Below are 10,210 nucleotides of genomic sequence, written 5' to 3'. Positions count from 1 at the left end.
GTGAGCCTCTAGTTGACTAGCTCGTTGTGATCAACAGATAGTCATGGTTTCCTGGCTATGGACATTGGATGTCGTTGATAACGGGATCACATCATTAGGAGAATGATGTGATGGACAAGACCCAATCCTAAGCATAGCACAAAGATCGTGTAGTTCGTTTGCTAGAGCTTTGCCAATGTCAAGTATCTCTTCCTTTGACCATGAGAGCGTGTAACTCCTGGATACCGTAGGGGTGCTTTGGGTGTATCAAACGTCACAACGTAACTGGGTGACTATAAAGGTGCACTACAGGTATCTCCGAAAGTATCTATTGTTTTATGCGGATCGATACTGGGATTTGTCACTCCGTATGACGGAGAGGTATCTCTGGGCCCACTCGGTAATGCATCATCATAATGAGCTCAAGGTGACCAATGTGTTGGCCACGGGATCATGCATTACGGTACGAGTAAAGTGACTTGCCGGTAACGAGACTGAACAAGGTATTGGGATACCGACGATCGAGTCTCGGGCAAGTAACATACCGACTGACAAAGGGAATTGTATACAGGGTTTGATCGAATCCTTGACATCGTGGTTCAACCGATGAAATCATCGAGGAGAGTGTGGGAGCCAACATGGTTATCCAGACCCCGATGTTGGTTATTGCCCGAGAGTGGTCTCGGTCATGTCTGCATGTCTCCCGAGCCCGTAGGGTCTACACACTTAAGGTTCGGTGACGCTAGGGTTGTTAGGAAGACTAGTATGTGACTACCGAATGTTGTTCGGAGTCCCGGATGAGATCCCGGACGTCACGAGGAGTTCCGGAATGGTCCGGAGGTAAAGTTTTATATATGGTAAGTTGTTAAACGGGCACCGGAAAGTTTCGGGGTTATACCGGTATTGTACCGGGACCACCGGAAGGGTTCCGGGGGTCCACCGGGAGGGGCCACCCCTCCCGGGGGGCCAATTGGGCTGCGTGGGGATAGCAGCCAGCCCCTAGTGGGCTTGGCGCCCCCCCCCCCTTGGGCCCATGCGCCTAGGGTTGGGGGGGGGAACCCTAAAGGGGGCGCACCCCCCTTGCTTGGGGGGCAAGCCCCCCACCCCTTGGCCGCCGCCCCCCTCTAGGGTTTCCCTAGAGGGCCGGCCCCCCTTGCCCCTTCTCCTATATATAGAGGGGTGAGGGGAGGGCTGCTGTACACCACAACTCAAGGCGCAGCCCCTCCCCTCCCCAACACCTCTCCTCCTCCGTACGTGCTCGGCGAAGCTCTGTCGGAATACTGCTACACCAACTGCACCACGCCGTCGTGCTGCCCTTGGAGCTGCCTTCCTCAACCTCTCCTTCCTCCTTGCTGGATCAAGACGGAGGAGACGTCTCCCATCCCATACGTGTGTTGAACGCGGAGGTGCTGTCTGTTCAGCACTAGGACATCGGTGATCCGAATCACGTTCGAGTACGACTCCATCATCACCATCTCCTTGGCAAGCTTCCGCTCGTGATCTACAAGTGGTATGTAGATGCAAACTCTCTCCCTTGACTCGTTGCTTAGATGAACTCATAGATGAATCTTGGTGAAACCATAGGAAAAATTTTAATTTTCTGCAACGTTCCCCAACAGTGGTATCAGAGCTAGGTCTATGCATAGTTCTCTTTGCACGAGTAGAACACAATTTTGTTGTGGGCGTGGATCTTGTCATCTTACTTGCCTCTACTTGTCTTTTCTTGCTTCGGCGGTATTGTGGGATGAAGCGGCCCGGACCAACCTTACACGTACGCTTACGTGAGACCGGTTCCACCGACTAACATGCACTAGTTGCATAAGGTGGCTGGCGGGTGTCTGTCTCTCCCACTTTAGTTGGAGCGGATTCGATGAAAAAGGCCCTTATGAAGGGTAAACAGAAGTTGACAAAATCACGTTGTGGTTATTCGTAGGTAAGAAAACGTTCTTGCTAGAACCCAATTGCAGCCACGTAAAAGATGCAACAACTATTAGAGGACGTCTAACTTGTTTTTGCAGCGATTGATCAAGTGATGTGATATGGCCAGAAGTTGTGATGAATGATGAATTGTGATGTATGAGATCATGTTCTTTGTAATAGGATTCACGACTTGCATGTCGATGAGTATGACAACCGGCAGGAGCCATAGGAGTTGTCTTTATTTTTGTATGACCTGCGTGTCATTGAAGAACGCCATGTAACTTACTTTACTTCATTGCTAAACGCGTTAGTCATAGAAGTAGAAGTAGTCGTTGGTGTGACAACTTCATGAAGACACGATGATGGAGATCATGATGATGGAGATCATGGTGTCAAGCCGGTGACAAGATGATCATGGAGCCCCGAAGATGGAGATCAATGGAGCTATATGATATTGGCCATATCATGTCACAACTATATAATTGCATGTGATGTTTATTATGTTTATGCATCTTGTTTACTTAGGACGACGGTAGTAAATAAGATGATCCCTTACAAAAATTTCAAGAAGTGTTCTCCCCTAACTGTGCACCGTTGCTACAGTTCGTCGCTTCTAAGCACCACGTGATGATCGGGTGTGATGGATTCTTACGTTCACATACAACGGGTGTAAGACAGTTTTACACAGCGAAAACACTTAGGGTTAACTTGACGAGCCTAGCATGTGCAGACATGGCCTCGGAACACGGAGACCGAAAGGTCAAACACGAGTCGTATGGAAGATACGATCAACATGAGAATGTTCACCGACGATGACTAGTCCGTCTCACGTGATGATCGGACACGGCCTAGTCGACTCGGATCGTGTAACACTTAGATGACTAGAGGGATGTCTAATCTAAGTGGGAGTTCATAATTTGATTAGAACTTAATTATCATGAACTTAGTCTAAAACCTTTGCAAATATGTCTTGTAGATCAAATGGCCAACGCTCATGTCAACATGAACTTCAACGCGTTCCTAGAGAAAACCAAGCTGAAAGATGATGGCAGCAACTATACGGACTGGGTCCGGAACCTGAGGATCATCCTCATAGCTGCCAGGAAACAATATGTCCTAGAAGGACCTCTAGGTGACGCTCCCGTCCCAGAGAACCAAGACATTATGAATGCTTGGCAGTCTCGTGCTGATGATTACTCCCTCGTTCAGTGCGGCATGCTTTACAGCTTAGAACCGGGGCTCCAAAAGCGTTTTGAGCATCACGGAGCATATGAGATGTTCGAAGAGCTGAAACTAGTTTTCCAAGCTCATGCCCGGGTCGAGAGATATGATGTCTCCGACAAGTTCTACAGTTGTAAGATGGAGGAAAACAGTTCTGTCAGTGAACACATCCTGAAGATGTCTGGGTTGCACAACCGTATGACCCAGCTGAACATTAATCTCCCAGATGAGGCGGTCATTGACAGAATCCTCCAGTCGCTCCCACCAAGCTACAAGAGCTTTGTGATGAACTACAACATGCAGGGGATGGAAAAGACCATTCCTGAAGTGTTCTCAATGCTGAAGTCAGCAGAGGCTGAAATCAAGAAAGAACATCAAGTGTTGATGGTCAATAAGACCACTAAGTTCAAGAAGGGCAAGGGTAAGAAGAACTTCAAGAAGGACGGCAAGGAGGTTGCCGCGCCTGGTAAGCCAGTTACCAGGAAGAAGTCAAAGAATGGACCCAAGCCTGAGACTGAGTGCTTTTATTGCAAGGGGAAGGGTCACTGGAAGCGGAACTGCCCCAAATACTTAGCGGGTAAGAAGGCCGGCAACACCAAAGGTATATTTGATATACATGTAATTGATGTGTACCTTACCAGTACTCGTAGTAACTCCTGGGTATTTGATACCGGTGTCGTTGCTCATATTTGTAACTCACAGCAGGAGCTCCGGAATAAACGGAGGCTGGGGAAGGACGAGGTGACGATGCGCGTCGGGAATGGTTCCAGAGTCGATGTGATCGCCGTCGGCACGCTGCCTCTACATATACCTACGGGATTAGTTTTGAACCTTAATAATTGTTATTTAGTGCCAAGTTTGAGCATGAACATTGTATCTGGATCTCGTTTAATACGAGATGGCTACTCATTTAAGTCCGAGAATAATGGTTGTTCGATTTATATGAGAGATATGTTTTATGGTCATGCTCCGATGGTCAATGGTTTATTCTTAATGAATCTCGAGCGTAATATTACACATGTTCATAGTGTAAATGCCAAAAGATGTAAAGTTGATAACGATAGTCCCACATACTTGTGGCACTGCCGCCTTGGTCACATTGGTGTCAAGCGCATGAAGAAGCTCCATGCTGATGGACTTTTGGAGTCTCTTGATTATGAATCATTTGACACATGCGAACCATGCCTCATGGGCAAAATGACCAAGACTCCGTTCTCCGGAACAATAGAGCGAGCAACCAACTTGTTGGAAATCATACATACCGATGTGTGCGGTCCAATGAGCGTTGAGGCTCGCGGAGGATATCGTTATGTTCTCACTCTCACTGATGACTTAAGTAGATATGGGTATGTCTACTTAATGAAACACAAGTCTGAGACCTTTGAAAAGTTCAAGGAATTTCAGAATGAGGTGGAGAATCAACGTGACCGAAAGATAAAGTTCCTACGATCAGATCGTGGAGGAGAATATTTAAGTCACGAATTTGGCACACACTTAAGGAAATGTGGAATCATTTCACAACTCACGCCGCCTGGAACACCTCAGCGAAACGGTGTGTCCGAACATCGTAATCGCACTCTATTGGATATGGTGCGGTCTATGATGTCTCTTACCGATTTACCGCTATCATTTTGGGGATACGCTCTAGAGACAGCTACATTCACTTTAAATAGGGCACCGTCTAAATCCGTTGAGACGACACCGTATGAATTATGGTTTGGGAAGAAACCTAAGCTGTCGTTTCTAAAAGTTTGGGGATGCGATGCTTATGTCAAGAAACTTCAACCTGAAAAGCTCGAACCCAAGTCGGAAAAATGCGTCTTCATAGGATACCCTAAGGAAACTGTAGGGTATACCTTCTACTTAAGATCCGAGGGCAAGATCTTTGTTGCCAAGAACGGATGCTTTCTGGAAAAAGAGTTTCTCTCGAAAGAAGTAAGTGGGAGGAAAGTAGAACTCGATGAAGTACTACCTCTCGAACGGGAAAGTGGTGCAGCTCAGGAAAATGTTCCTGTGATGCCCACACCAACTGAAGAGGAAACCAATGATGATGATCAAGGTACTTCGGATCAAGTTGCTACTGAACTTCGTAGGTCCACAAGGACACGTTCCGCACCAGAGTGGTACGGCAACCCTGTCCTGGAAATCATGTTGTTAGACAACGGTGAACCTTCGAACTATGAAGAAGCGATGGCGGGCCCAGATTCCAACAAATGGCTAGAAGCCATGAAATCCGAGATAGAATCCATGTATGAAAACAAAGTATGGACTTTGACTGACTTGCCCGATGATCGGCGAGCGATAGAAAACAAATGGATCTTTAAGAAGAAGACGGACGCGGATGGAAATTTTACCATCTATAAAGCTCGACTTGTCGCTAAGGGTTATCGACAAGTTCAAGGGATTGACTACGACGAGACATTCTCTCCCGTAGCGAAGCTTAAGTCCGTCCGAATCATGTTAGCAATTGCCGCATACTATGATTATGAGATATGGCAGATGGACGTCAAAACGGCATTCCTTAACGGGCATCTTAAGGAAGAGCTGTATATGATGCAGCCAGAAGGTTTTGTCGATCCTAAGAACGCTAACAAAGTATGCAAGCTCCAACGATCCATTTATGGGCTGGTGCAAGCATCTCGGAGTTGGAATATTCGCTTTGATGAGATGATCAAAGCGTTTGGGTTTATGCAGACTTATGGAGAAGCCTGCGTTTACAAGAAAGTGAGTGGGAGCTCTGTAGCATTTCTCATATTATATGTGGATGACATACTCTTGATGGGAAATAATATAGAATTTCTGGACAGCATTAAGGCCTACTTGAACAAATGTTTTTCAATGAAGGACCTTGGAGAAGCTGCTTATATATTAGGCATCAAAATCTATAGAGATAGATCGAGACGCCTCATAGGTCTTTCACAAAGCACATACCTTGATAAGATTTTGAAAAAGTTCAAAATGGATGAGTCCAAGAAAGGGTTCTTGCCTATGTTACAAGGTGTGAGATTGAGCTCAGCTCAGTCACCGAGCACGGCAAAAGATAAAGAAGAGATGAGTGTCATCCCCTATGCTTCAGCCATAGGATCTATTATGTATGCCATGCTGTGTACCAGACCTGATGTAAACCTTGCCGTAAGTTTGGTAGCAAGATACCAGAGTAATCCCGGCAAGAAACACTGGACAGCGGTCAAGAATATCCTGAAGTACCTGAAAAGGACAAAGGACATGTTTCTCGTTTATGGAGGTGACGAAGAGCTCGTCGTAAAGGATTACGTCGACGCTAGCTTCGACACAGATCTGGATGACTCTAAGTCACAAACCGGATACGTGTATATGTTGAATGGTGGAGCAGTAAGCTGGTGCAGCTGCAAGCAGAGCGTCGTGGCGGGATCTACATGTGAAGCGGAGTACATGGCAGCCTCGGAGGCAGCGCATGAAGCTATTTGGGTGAAGGAGTTCATCACCGACCTAGGAGTCATACCCAATGCGTCGGGGCCAATCAAACTCTTCTGTGACAACACTGGAGCTATTGCCCTTGCTAAGGAGCACAAGTTTCACAAGAAGACCAGGCACATCAAGCGTCATTTCAACTCCATCCGTGAAAATGTTCAAGATGGAGACATAGAAATTTGCAAAGTACATACGGATCTGAATGTCGCTGATCCGTTGACTAAACCTCTCTCGCGAGCTAAACATGATCAACACCAAAACTCTATGGGTGTTCGATTCATCACAATGTAACTAGATTAGTGACTCTAGTGCAAGTGGGAGACTGTTGGAAATATGCCCTAGAGGCAATAATAAAAGTATTATTATATTTCATTGTTCATGATAATTGTCTTTTATTCATGCTATAACTGTATTATCCGGAAATCATAATACACGTGTGAATACATAGACCACAATATGTCCCTAGTGAGCCTCTAGTTGACTAGCTCGTTGTGATCAACAGATAGTCATGGTTTCCTGGCTATGGACATTGGATGTCATTGATAACGGGATCACATCATTAGGAGAATGATGTGATGGACAAGACCCAATCCTAAGCATAGCACAAAGATCGTGTAGTTCGTTTGCTAGAGCTTTGCCAATGTCAAGTATCTCTTCCTTTGACCATGAGAGCGTGTAACTCCTGGATACCGTAGGGGTGCTTTGGGTGTATCAAACGTCACAACGTAACTGGGTGACTATAAAGGTGCACTACAGGTATCTCCGAAAGTATCTATTGTTTTATGCGGATCGAGACTGGGATTTGTCACTCCGTATGACAGAGAGGTATCTCTGGGCCCACTCGGTAATGCATCATCATAATGAGCTCAAGGTGACCAATGTGTTGGCCACGGGATCATGCATTACGGTACGAGTAAAGTGACTTGCCGGTAACGAGACTGAACAAGGTATTGGGATACCGACGATCGAGTCTCGGGCAAGTAACGTACCGACTGACAAAGGGAATTGTATACAGGGTTTGATCGAATCCTCGACATCGTGGTTCAACCGATGAAATCATCGAGGAGCATGTGGGAGCCAACATGGGTATCCAGACCCCGCTGTTGGTTATTGCCCGAGAGTGGTCTCGGTCATGTCTGCATGTCTCCCGAGCCCGTAGGGTCTACACACTTAAGGTTCGGTGACACTAGGGTTGTTAGGAAGACTAGTATGTGACTACCGAATGTTGTTCGGAGTCCCGGATGAGATCCCGGATGTCACGAGGAGTTCCGGAATGGTCCGGAGGTAAAGTTTTATATATGGGAAGTTGTTAAACGGGCACCGGAAAGTTTCGGGGTTATACCGGTATTGTACCGGGACCACCGGAAGGGTTCCGGGGGTCCACCGGGAGGGGCCACCCCTCCCGGGGGGCCACTTGGGCTGCGTGGGGATAGCAGCCAGCCCCTAGTGGGCTTGGCACCCCCCCCCTTGGGCCCATGCGCCTAGGGTTGGGGGGCAAACCCTAAAGGGGGCGCACCCCCCTTGCTTGGGGGGCAAGCCCCCCACCCCTTGGCCGCCGCCCCCCTCTAGGGTTTCCCTAGAGGGCCGGCCCCCCTTGCCCCTTCTCCTATATATAGAGGGGTGAGGGAAGGGCTGCTGTACACCACAACTCAAGGCGCAGCCCCTCCCCTCCCCAACACCTCTCCTCCTCCGTACGTGCTCGGCGAAGCTCTGTCGGAATACTGCTACACCAACTGCACCACGCCGTCGTGCTGCCCTTGGAGCTGCCTTCCTCAACCTCTCCTTCCTCCTTGCTGGATCAAGACGGAGGAGACGTCTCCTGTCCCGTACGTGTGTTGAACGCGGAGGTGCTGTCTGTTCAGCACTAGGACATCGGTGATCCGAATCACGTTCGAGTACGACTCCATCATCACCATCTCCTTGGCAAGCTTCCGCTCGTGATCTACAAGTGGTATGTAGATGCAAACTCTCTCCCTTGACTCGTTGCTTAGATGAACTCATAGATGGATCTTGGTGAAACCGTAGGAAAAAATTTAATTTTCTGCAACGTTCCCCAACAGCTGGTGCATGGTCAGGGGTATGAACACCGGTTGTTCACCACACCTACCGATGGGCGACTCAAGGGGCTTTCAAAAAACCATTGTTGATAATGTTCGTATGAGTGAAAGAGTGACAACATCGTTGCTCCAGTTTATTTACAGCCTCTTTACTGAAGTCTTTGGAGTATTTCTTCGAGCAAAGATTGATACCACGAAGAAGGTGTTTACAAGAGATTTCATTGCAATTCTTAGTCATAGGAGTTATTTTGTATTTTCTTGAATCTTAGGTCCAAATCAGTGTACTTGTAATTGTTATGATTATGAATAAAATTATGTTTCAATAAAAAAGAGCATAAGGGTGGAGGGATGCAGTTTGGTCGGATTTTCATGACCGGTCAGTTACCAGGCTGGCGGTCTAGACGTATAAAAGTGATTTGAGGGGTGTGGCTGTAGATGCTCGTAGCCTCGTATACTGCCATTTGTTTAGTGCGCAGAGACCAGTGAGCGCGTTTTAGCACTTTATTACTTGCCTGTGCAAAATCAGGCGCGTCCTACATCGATTGGTCCCGGACGGAATCCTGTATGGGATGACCGACATGACACCAAGCATATTCCATGACACCAAACATATACAGTACTACGAGGCACGACCAGAATGCAGACGCTCCGGGCATCCGGCGATCAGGCGCGCCGTAGCCATGCCCCGTGCGCGGACTGGAGCCGTAGCAGAGGCGGCCCTGGATCGTGCATCTGTGACCACGATGCGCGCACCGGCCGGCCTCAGCTGGCGGTCTCCGGCTGCCCAACCGCCGTCGGCAAGGGCCAGAGACTGCACTGCGTGATAGTAGCAGGATGGAGGCAACGTGTGCGTGCCTTTCTTTCTCACACCGCAGAGAGAGCCCGGCTCGCATGAACGACTAAGGGGACGCCGCGTGCGGCCGTCTCGGCCCTCGCGCCGCGGCGAATCGGCGATCGACCTCACGGAGGGGACGGGGTCGGGTTCGTGGAGAGCGATGCGACGATCCACACAAGACAAAGTAGCGCCACCTGTGCGCGCATGTATATCAGCACGTGCTTGCCCTGGCGTCGTTGTATGGCTTCACCATGAAGAAGGGAGGACAGCCACGGCCCATTTGACACGGCGACCTACCCGGGAATGAACGGCTAACCAAAAAGGGACACTCTCTTGGCGTCATGCATTACTGTTTTAGGAAGGAAACCATATACTCCGTATGTATGTTACAGGGTCGGAGCATGGACAAGCTGCCTGCCTGCCTTATTTGTGGCGCGACACCGACACCACCAACTTATCCCTCCGCGGCTTCCTACCGTGACTGACCCAATGAATGATTGGCCGGCGATGCGTCTTGGTAGGCAAGGAAGGAAGCCATGTGTCCAACTGTTAGCCCCTGTGACAGGCTTCATATACTTGATGCCATCCGTCCAAAAGACTAGAGCTTCTCTGACCCATTGAATTAAAGGATTTATTTATAGGGAACTATTATTTTTGCCGACCGAGGGTATTGACGGAAACCTGCACCGTCAATATGTATGTGTACTGAATGATTAATACAAGTGGGACTACTAGGCGCCGGCGCACC

Source organism: Triticum dicoccoides, chromosome 4A (genome assembly GCF_002162155.2).
Source record: "Triticum dicoccoides isolate Atlit2015 ecotype Zavitan chromosome 4A, WEW_v2.0, whole genome shotgun sequence".
NCBI classification, from domain to species: Eukaryota; Viridiplantae; Streptophyta; class Magnoliopsida; order Poales; family Poaceae; genus Triticum; species Triticum dicoccoides.
The sequence above is the reverse complement of the archived record's forward strand: the minus strand, read 5'-3'. Positions refer to the sequence as shown.